Source organism: Dipodomys spectabilis, unplaced genomic scaffold (genome assembly GCF_019054845.1).
Source record: "Dipodomys spectabilis isolate Male_0828 unplaced genomic scaffold, ASM1905484v1 ptg000589l, whole genome shotgun sequence".
Classification (NCBI taxonomy): Eukaryota; Metazoa; Chordata; class Mammalia; order Rodentia; family Heteromyidae; genus Dipodomys; species Dipodomys spectabilis.
The window spans coordinates 1,111,662-1,129,036 of NW_024871266.1; positions in this window are offsets into that span (position 1 = coordinate 1,111,662).

A 17,375-nucleotide genomic window follows, 5' to 3' on the forward strand; every position below is an offset into this window, starting at 1 on the left:
CTCTTTCTCATCTCTCAGTTGGTTCATCTGTTGAACTTTGTCTTTCCTCATGGGCCTCTCCACCTTCAAGTCCTCCACAACATGGTCTCTCTCCAGCCTTAATTCTTTCATTAATTCTTTCATGGTCTCCAGCTTTCTCTCCAGCTATGCCTGCTCTCTTATTAACTTTGTTTGTCTTTTGGTTATTCTCTTGGGTGAAGTAGGACTTCTGACATATTTTTAGTGATTCTAGTGTCAGAGGAAGGGACAATACCAGAAAAGGAACCAGAGAGAAATTCTGGGTCTGCATGGTTTTTGGTCTCACCCTTGGTTGATTTACAGTTCCTAGTAATGTTTGTTTTGAGGTTACCTCTGTTTTCAGTTTTCGTTTGGTTGCTTTCAGTGGGTCCACCAGGACAATTCCTCTCCAGATACTCTTTCTATAGTTTCTTGCCTAAAGAAAATTTTATTTTGCATGTATGTCTGGTTTGGTTAGATATCACAGCACTGGGATGGGGAAGGGAGGGACCATATTCCCAGGCTTTCTGAAATCACCTCTATTCTTGCAATCACCCACTTCCTACAGGATCTCTGAAATTCACTCAGTCACCACATAGCACAATTGCTTCCTTCACCTGCTGCTAGATGTAAGAACCAATAGCGGGAAATGCCAGTGGTACTAGGCAGCACAGAATGTGGGTGTGGCCTCAATTCTTTTATCTTATTGGTCAGCTAGAAACAGGTATGAATTGTGGGATCATTGTGATCCAGACACAGTGGGTGTAGTCACCATGAGACCTGCTCCTACAGTCCTCCCACATCTACATGCCTACTTGGGGATCAAGACAGTACCAGCTCCATCTTGCCCTCCCCATCTAACCTGCCCACTTGGGCTGATAAGTAGGAATAGCTCTAGTTGGTTGCCTCCACAGTTTTACTGCAAACTGCTCAAGACAATGTCTTCCATCCCACAATTACAATCACCAAGTGATCCTGAGTGGTTGTTCTCAGACCACTGTCATAATCTCCTTTATCCTGGGACTATGGAGGGATCAGGCCCCAGAGCTTAGGGGATGAGTGAGTGAGAGACAGTAGGGACACTGGATACTGCATCATTTTACAGTCTCTTTCCTCATATTACAACTTGGTCCACATATTTTTACATCGCAGAAATACCCTCCAAATAATTTCCATCCACTCCTCCAGACTGCTAGGCTGTGCTAGTTCCACAATTCACTCACTCCTTACTGCAAGATACTAGTCTGCTTCTGAATCTGTTCCCTCTATCCCTCAACGCTCTATCCCACACCTAGTGTACCATGTTCCCCTAAGAGAGAACAATGGATTGAACCAGCCTTTGTCTTGACATCAGAACAGGAAAGTTGCCAGGGATCTTCTCTAATACACAGTATGTTTGTGCTCCTCTGTCTTACCTGGCCCCAACTGCAGCCAACTGTCTCAGCTTTCTTCAAGATCTTCTTCTAGTAGTCGTGTGTACTAACCACATTTTTACATGTCCAATAACTATGTATAATTCACTAGTGGATATCATATTGTGCAGGCTTAGACATTTCATTAATTTCCTACTCCCAATAAAAGGATGATTAAGCACAATTAGCTGATACTAAAATGCATGTTTTTGTTGCAGGTATGAGTATAAGTTAGAAACTACAAAAATAAGATGGGTACTGGTGGCTCATGCCTAATAATCCTAGCTACTCAGGAGGCTGAATTCTGAGGATCTCAGTTGGATGACTGCACAGACAGGAAAGTCCAAAACACTCATCTCCCATAACCCATCAGAAAACCACTACTTTGGTCGTATAGCACCATCCTTGAGCAACATGAACCCAGGGATAGTTCCCAGGCTCTAAATTCAAGTTTCACAAACAAGGACAACAAAAATACAAAAAATAATCTGTGAGTAGTTTGCATAGAATAATATTTCATGTAACCCTGGTATTCTTTTTTGTTTATGGGTGTTTGATTGCCAGAAATAGACTCTCCTAAAATTTTGTAAAATAAAGTCACACAGTTCTTGAGTTATAGAGCATTTGTAAACTGCTTTTTCCTGTTGCTATTTTGATAAAAAGCAATCCATTCTGTCAAATCAAAGTGTCTCCAACTTGCAGCAACTTACCATTTGTTAGCACACATTTACTGGAATAATTCACATCTTAACTTCAAACTGTAACCATCAGCTGTGTTGTTTATAACCAGACAGCTGTGTCAAGGGTATGAGTCCTTACCAATGGAGGTAAAAGAACCTACTCCATTTTCCCACATTCCTCAAATCAGCCCCTGAGAGTCAATCATACAATGTGAGCCCAAGGCCTACTCTCGCTCAGGCACATTACCACTCCTTGTGTTAGGATAAAAAGCTCAAGGGTCACCCTGCCTGGCACGCCTGCTTGACTCTGGGTAGAGTGTCTTGGCTCCCTTCGCCACGGAACTAAACTGCCTTGGTGAGATCTCCATTAACTCTGGGTGTCTATTCTATCTGGGCTCATATTTTGACTATTTTGTTTTGACACTGGAGCATTCTGGGGGATAGTCTGCAATCTTCATTCTCTGGGATGGTGAGGCACCCTATTAGGGGATATGATTTTCCTGCTACTCAGCTGCAACAAGGTGTGGGCTGGGGCAGCACTGGTGACATCTCGTATCTGTGAATGAACCCCAAGTCTTGGACGTTACATGTGGATAAAAAAATCTCTAAAGCTGGGCTCCTATGGCCCTGAATTCTGAAGATTATGGTTGGGATAATGGTTTGAACCTAACCATTGATCCTCAGATCTCATCCTCTTGAATAGTTAGGATAGAAGGTGTAAGCCACAAACACCCAGATTTGCTCTTGCTTTCTTTGGTGTAATTGCTTTATAAAATCTTATCTCATTTAAATCTGATTTCTTTCTGAGTTCTTCCCTAAGCAATACATTACAAATGGAAATTGCTCATTCTGTGCTGTCTTGGACTTATTAAAACAAATATTAGTCTTCAGTAGATTTTTGCTGCTGCTTATCAAACACATCATTCCCTAGTCCACTCCATGAGTAATAATTACATATTTAAAACCTTTAATATTACATATTTAAAGCCTTTAATATTACATATTAAAGCGTTTGATAAACTACAGGAACCCTTCTAATTTTCTGGGTTAATGTGTTGATATATTGTATGTCTCCTTCCCTTATTTCTTTTCTTTTCCTTTTTTCTTTCTTCATTTTTTTGTCCATCATGGGTCTTCAGTTCAAGGCTAGTGCTCTACCACGTGAACCACAGTGCCACTTCCTCCCTTATTTTCTTGTTTTCTCTGTCTACACTCATGACATCTCTACCTTTATTTTCCAAACAGCTAACAATATATTTACACAGCATAGACTAAAGAGGTAGGTAGTCAAATATACTTATACAAATCAAACTAAGTATGAATCTAACAATATTCTTTATTGACTCACTTAAAACTCTTGTCTGGGATGAGTAGTTCTAGTTGCAATTGTGGCCTAAATTTCTTTTTATCTGAAATCAAATGATGGAAGAAACATTTCAACAAAGTGAAGTGAGGAAAGTGCTCACACTTAAGGAAGAAACAGGGACCTTTCGATGCTTATGGATTACAATAAGAAAAATATTGAAAAAGGAAGACCCAAATTTGAAATTTATGACAGGTATGATATCAAGAACCCATTAATCGTTAAAGTAAGCCTGAATTAGAGCATTAACAATTTTAAGCTAGTTTTCAGTGTTTCACACCTGAAATATCTAACCACACTTGAGGCGAAGATCTGGAGAACTGAGGACTGAGGCCAGCTTTGGTAGAAATGTCTTGCCTCTCTGCAAAACTATCAGCAAAAATATAAGTAGGTGTGTGGCTCAAGTGGTAAAGCTCCATCCAGTTAAAGTGGAGCATGTAACATGGCTCTGAGTTCAAACCCAATATGAAAAAGTTAAAGAATCACAATTATGGATTTTTGAAATTCCCTTGGATTATAAAATTATTTGGCAGAAAATACTGTAAAGGTAAAAATGAAAGCAGAACAAGTTTCTTCTTCTGTACACACAAAAGTGTATTTATATATATGTATGTAGGTATATATAAAAGTGTATGTATAAATATACATACATACTTGTGCAATATATAGAGAATAATGTCTGTAATTACATATATGCATATATATATATATATATATATATAAAACAACTAAGTGTAAAAGTTTGTCCATAACCCCTAAATTAAACTAAAAGTCCATATTTTAAACTTTGACTTTTAGAAAGCATTGTCTTCACCTTTAAATATTTTCTGGATACTAATTTGTGTAGGAAAGAGGAAAAGAATTTAAGTATATGAAACAATATTTATATTAACTTTACCAAATGTAATCCCTTTACATAATTCTGTTTTATAATTCAAGTCATCATGCATTAGTTATATTGAGAGTATAAATATGAGAATTTTACACGTATTAACAATCTATTCTGATTAAGTTCACTCTCTCCAACATCTTCCTATTTTCCCCTTCCTCTTTCTAGCTTTTTAAATTGTGCTTAGCGGATATTTTTATATTGTTTACACATATACATGCAGATATGTGTATATCTGTGTATCCTCATATATACTTAGATATGTGTATATACATATATATATATATGTGAATACAATATAAATATATATTATATTAATACATGTAATTTTATAATTGTATATTCATATATTTATATATTGCTCCTTTTTATATCCATATACCACAATAATGATTAATTTTTACTATATTTTTATTATAATTTTGCTGGTATCTCTTCTGAGAACAATACTAGTATGATTTTCACATTAGTAGAAATACCACTGTCATATCATAATTAGAAGTTATATGAGAAGAACCAGGAAATTTAAGAATATACCAAGTCAAAAGAGTCTATCCTCATTCTCAGTCTTGGCCTTTCTTCACTTGTATCTTTGTTTCCCACTATGACCTTTCAACAATAATGCTGTTCTCCTTAGATATGTATTTTAATGTTTTTTTCTTTCATGCATTTGTTTCTAACGCATTTATAAGATTATCTCTTTGTTGCTTTGTATGTCCCTCCCCCACAGTATAACCCCTGCTTTCACTATATTTGATGTCAGTATAACTTGTGAAGGAGATGGGGAAAAACAAGTCGTTTAAGGATACAGGTGGACCTGTTGCAACAATGAGAAGTACAAGTTGTTATGTCGAAAATGAGCTTTACAACGTTGGTGGGGGGGGAGGATTGGGTGGGAGGGTGTGGGGGGAAGCTGGGAAGGGATGTGAGGGGTAAACAAAGGAGGAGGCTGCAATGCTTGATAAGAAATGTACGCATTTTCCTGCCCATGTAATTGTAACCCCTCTGTACAATATGTTCACAAAAAAATAAAATAAAATAAAAAATAAAAAAATTTAAAAAAAACAATAATGCTGTTCTATCATGGCTTACAATGCCTAAGATTCTGACCTCACAAAGAAAATTTTTCTCTATTAAGGATAGATTGCAAAATAATGGCTTTTAACAAAATAAAAATTAGATATTTTTTCTTTCCATATTATCTTTTCCTTTTAAAGTGTTTTGATTGACACATAACAATTCTATATACGTTAGAGGTACAATGAGCTGTTTTATTTTTGTTTTGCTTTGCTTTCTGTTATTTCTGGGATTGAACTCTGAGCCTCACACTCTCAATGTGGGGGCTCACCGGGATATAATATGTTTTGACTTGTGCCATTATTAGACAATCAAATCTGGGCAATCAGCATATTGTTCTTTAAAGTTAAACATTTCAAAGTCAATGGGAATGTTACAAGTTCTTTTTCTAAATGTGAAATTTCTAAGCAACACAGAAATATATAAACATCAGAATAACAATTCAACAGGTTGAAATACAGAGAAAAAAGAAATGAACTCTTTACCTTACTTATGTAACTGTAACCCCCATGTACATCACCTTTATAACAATAAAAACTTAAAAAATATCTAGCAATTGTATTCAATATAAAGTGAACATAAAAACATCTATTCACTAGCTCTTCTTAACCTTCCTGAAATTTAATGTGTCCCTTTCCATGATATAACAGTAAATATAAATTAATTGTGAACGTATTGATTGCCAGGTGCCAGTGGATCACAACGTAATCATTACAATGAAGTATGCTGAGATCAGAAGATTGTGATTTAAAGTACACAGGCAAAAAACCATCTATGAGACTCTTACCTCCAAAGTAACCATCAAAAAGCCTAAAGTTGAGTAATGGATCAAGTGGCAGAATATTAGACTTGAGAAAGAATAAATAAATAAATAACTGAAGGACAACATCCCAGGCCCTTAGTTCAAGCCCCATGATCAACACACACACACACACACACACACACACACACACACACACACACACACACACACACATACAAACACACACACTGCTTTCTGCTCTTCCATTTATGTTGAAAATATTATCTCATGTGAGAACCATTTAACATACTTTTTAAATTTATAAAGTATAAATTTATATATTATATAATTTATATATTATAATTTATTATATATTATAATTTATTATAATTTATAAATTAAAGAAGTATCCATTTTATAAGAAAACAGGAATTTTAGGCACTTGCTATTTTCTAGGAGACATTAATAATACCTTGATATAGTTAATATTTTAATTTTCCAGATGCTGACAGGTAGATATATATTATTATTTCTCTTCAACAAATGTGGGAAAATTTGGAAGAAAATGTCATAGTAGTGGAATTTCATAAAATTTATGTTTCATAAGAGGTAATAATAATTCTAACTCCTAAACATGGCTTAAAACCAATAATGCAGTCATACTGAATTTCTCTGTAGTTTATATTGTGCAGCAAAAGCATCGATACTATAAAGAATTTGCTTTACATTTCCTAGGAAGAAGCTAAATAAGGATGTATACATCTTAAAATCATAAAATAACATTTTGGTTATACTAATGAAATGCCCACATTCAAAATCATTAATAAGTTCATGTAAATATTACAGCTCTCAGATATTCAAATTTTGAAAGTTTTGAAATAAGTCATTCCAAAGTTAAAAACTATAATAAAAATAATCATTTTAATCAAGCTAAACATATCCTTTATTGGACCATGTACTTTCATAAGAATATATAAATCTAGATAAATACTTATCTTTGAGCATATGTGTGTTGTGTTTGCACAGATATGCGAGTTCTTGTGGTTCGTTGATATTTATATTGCATTCTTCTCTTTGGTGTGTATTGATTCACATAATACCAGTTTTGTATAATTCATCATGCATTTAAAAAAGGTAGCCCTCTCTAGAAAAATGGTGCCATGTGAAGAGCCCATCAGTTTGAAATCAAACAGTGTATCATCATTTATTATTCATTAGGACCACGTTTACACACAGCTTCAAATATCTCCTCAGTGTTTATATTGGACAAGGGCAAAATGCATAGAATGCGTGCATAGACACATGTTGTTACCTAATAAATCTCCTCATGCTTTTGACTGACATTATAAGTACCTGACCTTGGAAGAGACCTCTCATCTAGAGTCTTTATATAGAAATGTAGGAGCAGCGTTGACAAGCAAAATGAACCCTTGATACTCTCTGATACTGTTAGCATGGCTTAAGCCTCAATATATTACCACAGAGCCTTTCCTTCATTTTTACAAACATATTTCAATTTTACCTCATACTTTTTAAAACTCTTAAATAGAGCCATGATGTAGAGGAATAAAAATACTAGGCAAACAAGAAGAAATAACTAGTTCAATAATAAAAGAAGAATAATAATAAGCCACATGAAAGACAATTTTAAATCAACACAAAATTGCAAGAGGGAAAGATTAGAGTGGCAAGTACAAACCCATGAAATTATAAAAAATGAGGCAACAAAAGTAAATCAAAGAGATGAAAAGTAATGTTATTAATTGTCCAGTAGCTTTTTTCCCACTGTTTCTCATTTATCTTTGGAAGGAGTTTAAAGAAAAATCACAATCACTGCGTATATTTTGTTTTTCCACTGTCAGGTTTATTGGCAATGTCTTGTATTTACAGCTATCTTCATGAATCACAGGCACTTATGTATGTGTCTTTTCATTTACAACAAGCATCTTCGTTGCAAAACTTTAAACTTTATTCCTTGGTGATTTTTAAATAAAAGCCTGTGTTTTTATTTGCCTGTGGTGTAAGAAACAGACATTGAAGAGTTCATTGTTGCCACACCATGACAAGTTCTATTACTTAAAAATCAGAGTAGATTCCATGCTAATGTTCATATGGCCAAATTGTATATAGTCAAGAAAATAATCTCAGGACATCTTAAAACTTTTTATGATGCTTGGATCTTTACTTATTACATTTCTTTATGATGTATTAAACTGCTGTTAAGAGAGCTATTATTTCCCAAACGCAAAGAAATAAATGAAAATTTTACTTAATGATATATCAGATATTAACTCATATTCTAAGTTTATTTGAGCAGAAAATAGATATTTCATTTTTCATTGTGACAAAAAATAAACAGTTCATTCTTATATGTATTTTGTTTTTAAAAAATATATCACTAAAGATTAAGTTCACCTGAAAATAATGGTAATCCAAAATAAAACTGGCAGGAATAAGAATAAAACGTAATATTTTGTCCAACATTTTGAAAGAAAGCAGTCTGTTTGATTTTATTAATGCCTTAAGATCTGCAAATGAGTATCATAGTTCATCCTCTCTGAATTTCAATAGTCCAATCTCGAAACAATGGAACCTTTCCACTTTTCTAATCCATAAAAAATCCTCTTGGCAATATTTTTCAAACTGTACACTAAGTCTAATTACTTCTATCACCTTTAGTGTTATACTTATGTTGAAACCAGAACCTTTCTTTCTTGAATTATTACAATAGACTTGAATAATTTCTTTTTTGTTGTTTCTCATACTTTTATAAATTCAACACAACAGACAGAAACTTCTAAGTTGTGATTCTGCTAATTTTTCCCTTCTACTCAAAACTATTCTGTGGCTTGTCATGCATGTAGAATTATAGGTAAGTTGGTCTTAACATGAGTTTCACAACCATCCGTACTTCTTCGACATGTTTTCTCTCATTCTTGTATTTTATGACTTAAGAAACTAACTTCTATGTTGTTTTCTGATCAATACTGACTCCTCCACTGTCCCCCAGTCCATCTTTTTAGAATATTCATATAATTTTTTTTTGGTTTTTTTTTTTTTTTTTGGTCAGTCATGGGGCTTGAACTCTGGGCCTGGGCGCTGTCCCTCAGCTCTTCAACTCAAGGCCAGCGCTCTACCACTTGAGCTACAGCGCCACTTCCGGTTTTCTGGTGGTTTATTGGAGATAGGAATCTCACGGTCTTTCCTGCCCGGGCTGGCTTTGTACCGCGATTCTCAGATCTCAGCCTCCTGAGTAGCTAGGATTACAGGCGTGAGCCACCGGCGCCCGGATCTTTTTAGAATATTCTTATCCTAGCTATCAATTTGGTAGTAGCTTGCATGCAAGGCCTTGTCATTGGTAGGGTAGACTTCTACCACTTATCATCAACTCCCAGGCAAGCTACCAATTTTGATTCTTCAATTCCTTGCTCAGATCTCACTTACTCATTGGGAACTGCCTTGAATATGGCATCTCCTACTGAACTTCATCCTCACTGTACCTCAAAATTTAAAGACCACATTTATTCCATATCATAATTTATTTCTCATATACTATATGTTTTACTGATTTCATAGATATTCATTTATGAAGTCTTTTTCTCTAGAGTCGTTTCTATTTTTTGTCTATTATTTAGAGTGATTTTTGTGTGCCCTAGATCAATTCAGAACATGTGTTTTATGTGCCATATTCAAGTGGTTTTGTTGATTGAAGCATTTTGTTAGAATGGAAGAATAAAACTAGGATCGGTGATAAGTAACTACTCATGACCACCACATCTATAGTGTGCTAAATTGAGTAAACCTGTTTTCCTTGGCAACATTTAGCAGTGAGCTGGATAGAAGTAGTATGCATTTCTGGATTCATGACATTTGCTTACAAATGAAGTTTAATTTGTCTTCACAGAATTAATTAAGTCATTTTTGCCACTATTTCTTTATTAGTAGGACTGAGACTTATGAGTCAGCCATTTTCCTAGATCAGAGAATAAAATCTAAAATTAGGTACTGAAATGTTATTTATAGATATGAGTAAATATATATTTTTCTATGTATATTTAATAATCAATGGCTATTGTCATGCATTCTTGCTGTCTTCCTCGCTCTCTCCATTTCTCTGTTTGCATGTATATAATTCTCGCTCTATTTTTTTCTATTATAATTTACCCTTTTCCTGTCAGTCATAGGGTTTTATCTCAGGGCCTACGCTACTATCTCTGACCTCTTTCACTCCAGGCTAGCCCTCTACTACATTGACTACAGTGCCACTTCTGGGTTTTGGTGGTTAAAGGGAGATAAGAGATGAGTCTCATGGACATAGACTTTTCTGCACTGGAAGGCTTCCAACCACGATGCTTATATCTCAGCGTCCAGAGTAGCTAGGATTACAAGCATAAGCCGCAAGTGCCCAGTTTGTGTATTTCTGTTTTATTCTCTGTTTCTAACAGAGAGGATAAATAGGTTTGAGAGCCTTTCTGGAACCAGCGAGAGATCCAATGTACAGAAGCATCTTACACTGTGCAGGAAATTTAACCCTGGACCATTCACCCTTATCCACAACAAAATCCCAAGTTATGGTAGTAGAGCTGTGGCTCAAGTGGTAAAGTGTCAAATAGATTGAAAATGCCAAAGGAGATGGTGAGGCCCTGACTTCAAGAATCTCTACTACTGGCATGAACAAACAATTAGTTCACTAACTAATTACCTGGTTAAGTAATTAATTTAGTAATTAATTTCTTAAATTTTGAAACCTTATAAAATTGAAGGTAGAATGTAGCTCTTTCAAAACATTTAAGACCAGTTTAGTAAACTTGCATTTCTTTTTTTTTAATTTTTAATTTTAATTTTAATTTTTTGTGAATATACTGTACAGAGGGGCTACAATTACATGGGCAAGATAATGAGTACATTTCTTATCAAGCATTGCAGCCTCCTCCTTTTTTTTCCTTCATATTTCTTTTCTCAGAATCTCACTTATGTTTGTGCTAAATCTTATGCACTCCATGGTGCAGTTGAAATAATCACGTTCTATATTCAAACTAAGTTTAAGTTTAGGAACCTGTATTTGTTTTGAACCTGTATTTGTTCATCTGACAGATCACTCACTCACTCATGTCATAAATCATTATGGAAACTGGATCACGTTTCTGTAGCAGCCTAGGAGACATAGATTTAGCAACTGCATATCTCAACTAATTATGTTATTCCTTGGTTGTCTTGTATTAACCATTCGACTATCAAATCTGTCACTCATCCACACACAAAAAAATTACATAAATATGTTTAAAATATGAATATCTATAAAAGTTTCAAAACGCAAAGTAAATAAGAAATGTTTTAGGTTTTAGAAATGTTTCATTTTAAGATGCACAGTTGTACAATAGGGTCAAGTTGTACAATGATTGTTCAGAGAATATAATTGTCTCCATATTGAAAACAGAGTCATCTCATTGTTAAATGCAAATAACTATGGAAGAAATGTGGTATGGATTCTAATGTGTGTAGCTTAATTTACACAATCTATATGCTTCAAAGTGAATTAATTATTATGATTCATTTTTCACATTGGAAATAAGTCTATTGACAAAGGCTTTGATTCTTTAGTTATAATTGTAAGAGAAAATAACTCAATTCTTGGTTTATAAAAATTGGAATCTTAGAGAACTCTAAAATAAAGCAAAAATAAATATGCTAAAATAGTGCAGAGAATGTTCAATTAGATACATAGACTTTACCAGACTATTGGCCTTTTAACAATTCATGTAAAGCTCTCTGACTATAAAATATACAGGTTCATATGTATACCCTGCTGTGACTAAAGAGGGACAAGCCATTGTGAAGGCTGCTTGAGAAACATAAATCATTTCAAATTAAATTTTCATGCATTCTACTAGACAGCACTAATAAAATGTGTTTATGATTAAAGACATTTGTCTTTGCTGAAAAAACGCAGAACTATACAATAAAAACACATTCACATAGATGTATGGACACATTATCTTAGAATATCTATCCATTCTGATATATGATATTTCCCATTGATTTGAGACCATAATTAAAAATCCCTATATAATTTCTGAATAGCTAAATGTAACATTACATTAAAATTATGTTTTTTCTTCCAGCATTTTTTTTCAGGAAGACACTTGCCAAGTCACAATAAATAGTGTCAATTAGCAACATGTATAAATTTTAGCAATTTATTTAGAAGCATACTTGCTTCATTTAATAGTTCTATTTTATTGTCTCGAGTTTTGGAACTTGTGTCGATGTCTTAAAACTTTAAATATATTTTAAGTTTCCATACACATTGTGATCATTAATTTTTACAATTAATTTTCCTTTAAATTTAATTTCTTACATGATTTTTCTTCCCTTCTCTGTTTTCTGCTTGGACAACTTTGCTCCTGTCTCCTTAACTACTTTTACTAACATTTGGGTACTGATGGTTTCTCTATGTTTTTCCTGATATGTATGTGTATTTTAGTTTTAAGGATGGTAATAGAAGGTGAGAATTGTAGCCATTGTCTTTCCTCTGTTTTCAACCTGTCTAAAAAGTGCTTTGAGATGTTATGGTCTTTATCCTTTGAAATAAATGTGCACCTCAAACTGACCATTTTAGGATGCCCTATTTGTCTTTGCAAATTAGTGATTAGATTATGAAAAACAAACTATAGCTTTAATATATTTTATTTTATGGTATTTGTAGTTAGTTTTTCCAGGTGAGACTTAACATCTCTGACCAAATTTGAAAACTTTTCAGATGTTTTCCCTGTGATTCTCACCTTTAATCACGCTCTCTGTTGTTTTTGTGCACATTCAATTGTTTGTGTTTTATAGCTTATTCTCATAATTCATTCGGCTCTTGTTGCATTGTTTTCCCATAATTTTTGCCTGAGTGTTACAATGTACTATTTTGCTGTGGATATATTGCTTCTGGAATATATAATCTCTTAGAAAATCAACCTGTTAGATTTATATTAAGTACTGGAGTTTTGTTTATTTATTTTTTGTTTATTTATCTATGTTGAGGTGCTTGGGATAAGACTGTACTGGAGACTGTTAATCAGCAGGGACACTGGATATAAGTGTAAGGACCCTGTACTACAGCATGTCAGTGTCATATATTAATTATTACTATTAGTATTACATGTGGGGGGAGTGTTATTTATATTGATGTTTGAGCTCAATGCTTCTTAATGTCTTGGCTTATTTGTACAGTGTACCTTACCACTTAAATCACACGCCAGCCTGGCTTTTTTTGTTGGTTCTTTTGGTGACAGAGTATCATGGACTTTCCTCTCAAGACTGGTTTGAACTATGAGTGTATGGATTTCAGACTCCTGAATAGCTTAAATTAGAAGCAAAGCCAAGGGAACCAGCTGTCAATGGTCAAACTGCAAAGAGCAGGTTTGAATACCAATAATCTTTATACTTTAATCCAATTCTCAATCTTTGTTTCTGAAGTTAATGCAGATCAATGTATGTGATGTACAAGTAAACATACAATGTGTAGAGCTACACTTTGAGTGAGTTGCTTTATGAAGAATATTCTCCAAACTTTTTTTTCTTTTGGTTGTGGGACTTGAACTCAGGACTGGGCACTGTCCCTGACCAATTTTGCTCAAGGCTACATCTCTATGACTTTGAGCCACAGCTCTGATTCTGGTGGTTAATTGGAATTATGAGTCTCCTGGACTTTTCTTGTGTGGTCTGGCTTTGAATTGAATTCTCATATCTCAGCCTCCTGAAGAGTTAGGATTACAGGAATGAGCCACCAGCACCTGGCTAGCTATATATTTTTTGGCTTTTTCTTTTTTGGTACTGGGGATTGAACCCAGGACATTGCCCTTGCTAGGCAAACACTTTGCCACTGAACTACATCCCAGCTCCATTCTTAACACATTTCTTAATCATGTCCTAAATGATCTCCTTAATGAGATTGCTGTTAGATTTCTCTTAGATACTAATTTGACAAGCAAACTTAGTTTAGATGTACTTTGAGCATATTCTATTTTAGATGGTGGAATATCTACAGTGTTAATGTTTAAAATGAAGAGAATAGATGATAACTTTTATTAATTTGTTCAAACCACAATATCCACACTCACCTGCAGAATCCTGACAATTATATTACATTTAACGATTCATCTATGCTAGTAAAAGATATCAAAATAAATAAAATTTCAAAATATTAGAGGATGTGTTTATTTAAAGTATCGACTTTACTTACATCCTCATATTCTAAAAAGTTCTCTTTTAATTTTTCCTTTGATTATTGTCTCCTTCATATATTTCAACCAGAAGCTTTGGTTCTCCACTGACAAACAGATTCCATTTAACATAGAGTCACTCAGCTACAGGATTACTTCTTCCAAAATAAGAGCTGAAAACTAGTATGTAAGGCACATTCTGGTTTCCCAATAATATTCACAAAATTTATTATGGTTACTTAAATTTTTCCAATCTTCAGTTTGTCTTTTGTTTGACATCTAATATATTTAAAACATGCAATCTCATCATACAGGAAAGCTTGTCCAATTAATTTAAGCAGTATCAATAATGTTGACTAGGATAAGTCATTTCTGAATAAACATTTGCAATGATGTATTATGTTAATGAACAACTTTAGAAGATATAGTGTATTTTCTTATAAAAATGAAAGAATTAAGTAAATTGTTTAAAGTAATATTTCTTCACTTTGTAACTGTTTATTGTTTATAGAACATATGGTTAGCATTTGGTTTATAAAATTTTAAATTACACTGTAGATACTGCTGTTATTTTGAAAATAGATTTTTCTACAGTCATATGATGTATGTGTATTTAATAAATATTGAGTACTATGGTGAAAATAAATGGATATTAGTCAAGTGCTGGGGTTGATTCCTATAATTATAGCTATTCAGAAGGCTGAGATCTGAGGAAATAGGTTCAAAGTCAGGCAAAATGTGCATGAGTTTCTTAGTTATAATTAACTAAGATGGAAGAGGAAGTGTGGCTTTGGTGGCTTTGATTGAAAGGCCATGTGAGAGCTTGAAGACTAATACACTGTTGAGAAGAATGTAAATTAGCAAAACCACTTTGGAAAGCACTTTTGGAGATTCTTCAAAAAAAAAAAAAAAAAGAAAAAGAAAGAAACATGGGCTCCCCCTACAATCCAGCTATACTACTCTTGGTCATCTACCCAGAATATTACAAGCCAGTACACAGCCAAGCTACATACAACCATATTCATTGCTCATTATTCACTATAGCCAAGTTATGCAAATAGCACAAATGTCTTTAAATGGATGAGTGGAAGCAAAAAACTGTGGTGCATTGTTTCAATGGAATTTTGTCATCTACTGGAAAGAAATGATTGAATCTGAAATACATCATGTTAAGCAAAGTAAAGCCAGCTCAGACAGCCAAGGAGCGAATGCTTTTTCTCATGTCTTTATAAATTAACTTATAAACATATTTAAAAACATGTAGGAGTCATGTAACATAAACCCAAACAAATTGTCTAAAGCAAAGAATCCTTGGGGAGGATTGTAGTGATGTAACTGCTTGGAAGACTAGCAAACAGTTTCACAAAATGAAAACCAGAAAGCCTAGAAACCAGTTTTGTAGGGTGTCTGGAGGAATTAGTCAAAGGCAGTGGCAGATAAGTGGAAAGAGGAAGGGTGAATGGATATAGTCATTATATTCAATGCACATATATGAAAACGAAATCATATAATCTGAGGAGTGGGTAGATTTGGGAGAGATGGAAGTGGGAATGATGGAAGGAGTGACATTAATCAAGATGTATTATACTCATAGACTGACATGTTGAGTTGAACTGCTTTTGTACAACTACTTACATACAATAAAAAATGCCTTATCTTTATTATTTTGCCAGAAATATATAGTGTTTCTCTTCACTAACCCAGTAACAATTGTTTATTCTAGCAAGGAGTTATACAGGTCATCCAAAAATTCAGCTTAAGTGAGCATTTGTGTTCCAGTTGAGCTATATAAAGTATTGCTTGCCTTTAGTTACATCATTCAAAATTTAATTTAATAGGTCTTCTGAAACAAAAGTGACTATAAGCTGATGCCCACAGACTCACAATAGCATTTCTCTAATAGAATCTTCTAATGGACATTTCTTATAATGTTCCAGTACTAAATTCCTCAACTATAAGTTAATAATTTGTACAAAATGCCAGAAAAAAATTCAATATAATTTCATAAAAGTAAAATTTCTCTGTCTTGTTTAAACAATATATTTCCTGCATCTGGTCTCTCATTTCTGGAAGATGAATTCTATCCAGGAAGTCTATCTACACCTACCAGTAGGTTTGTGATCCTCACATGATTCATCAGTTAGCAATCCCAGTGTATAGCATAGCTTATTAAATCATAGTGCTTGCAGTATTTCTGTCTCTTTACAGTATGAAATTAGCAAAAGTTTTATGTCCTTAAATAATTTTTTCCTGGCTTTGAATTACTCACATTTTTCAGGTTAATATGTACTACATACTGGTTGAACTGAATTCAAGTAGGATATTGTCACTATGAATCCAATGAGTGCAAACAATGAATGCAAAACCTTATTTCTATTTTAATTTTTTAAATTCCAAAGCCAGGTGTCAAGGGCTCATGCTGCCTCTAAGCCTGGATACTGAGGAGGCTCAGATTTTAGGATCTTGGTTTGAAGCCAGTTTGAGTAGAAAAATCCAAGAAATATTCTTACCAAAGAGCTGAAAGTTTGTAACTCGAGGTAGAGCACCTGCATGAGTGACAATATAGAACATGAGTTCCTGAATTCAAGTCTCAATACTGGCAGACACCACAACAAAGCAAAACAACTAATTAGTCTCCTAGAAATATTCATTGAATCCAACAGAATTAGTCAACTGTATAACATATAAAAAGTACTTTTTATGCCATTATCCCTTTTTGTTTATTTTTGCAGTCAATAAATTCATTGTATATGAATCTGCTATGGTTTCCCAAGACACATCTCTGCTGTGTCTTATGTGCTGTTGTTCTGGAATCCACAATATTTCTCTCAATGTCACATTTATCTGAGTATTTTATTATTATAAGACTTTTAAATCTCCATCTACAATTGAGCCATTTCATTGTCATCCATACATTTTTGAAATGCATTCACTCAAGCTTTAAAAAATACAAAATCAACATTGTTATTTATAGAGATATATATTTATTCATTACAGGTCAATTA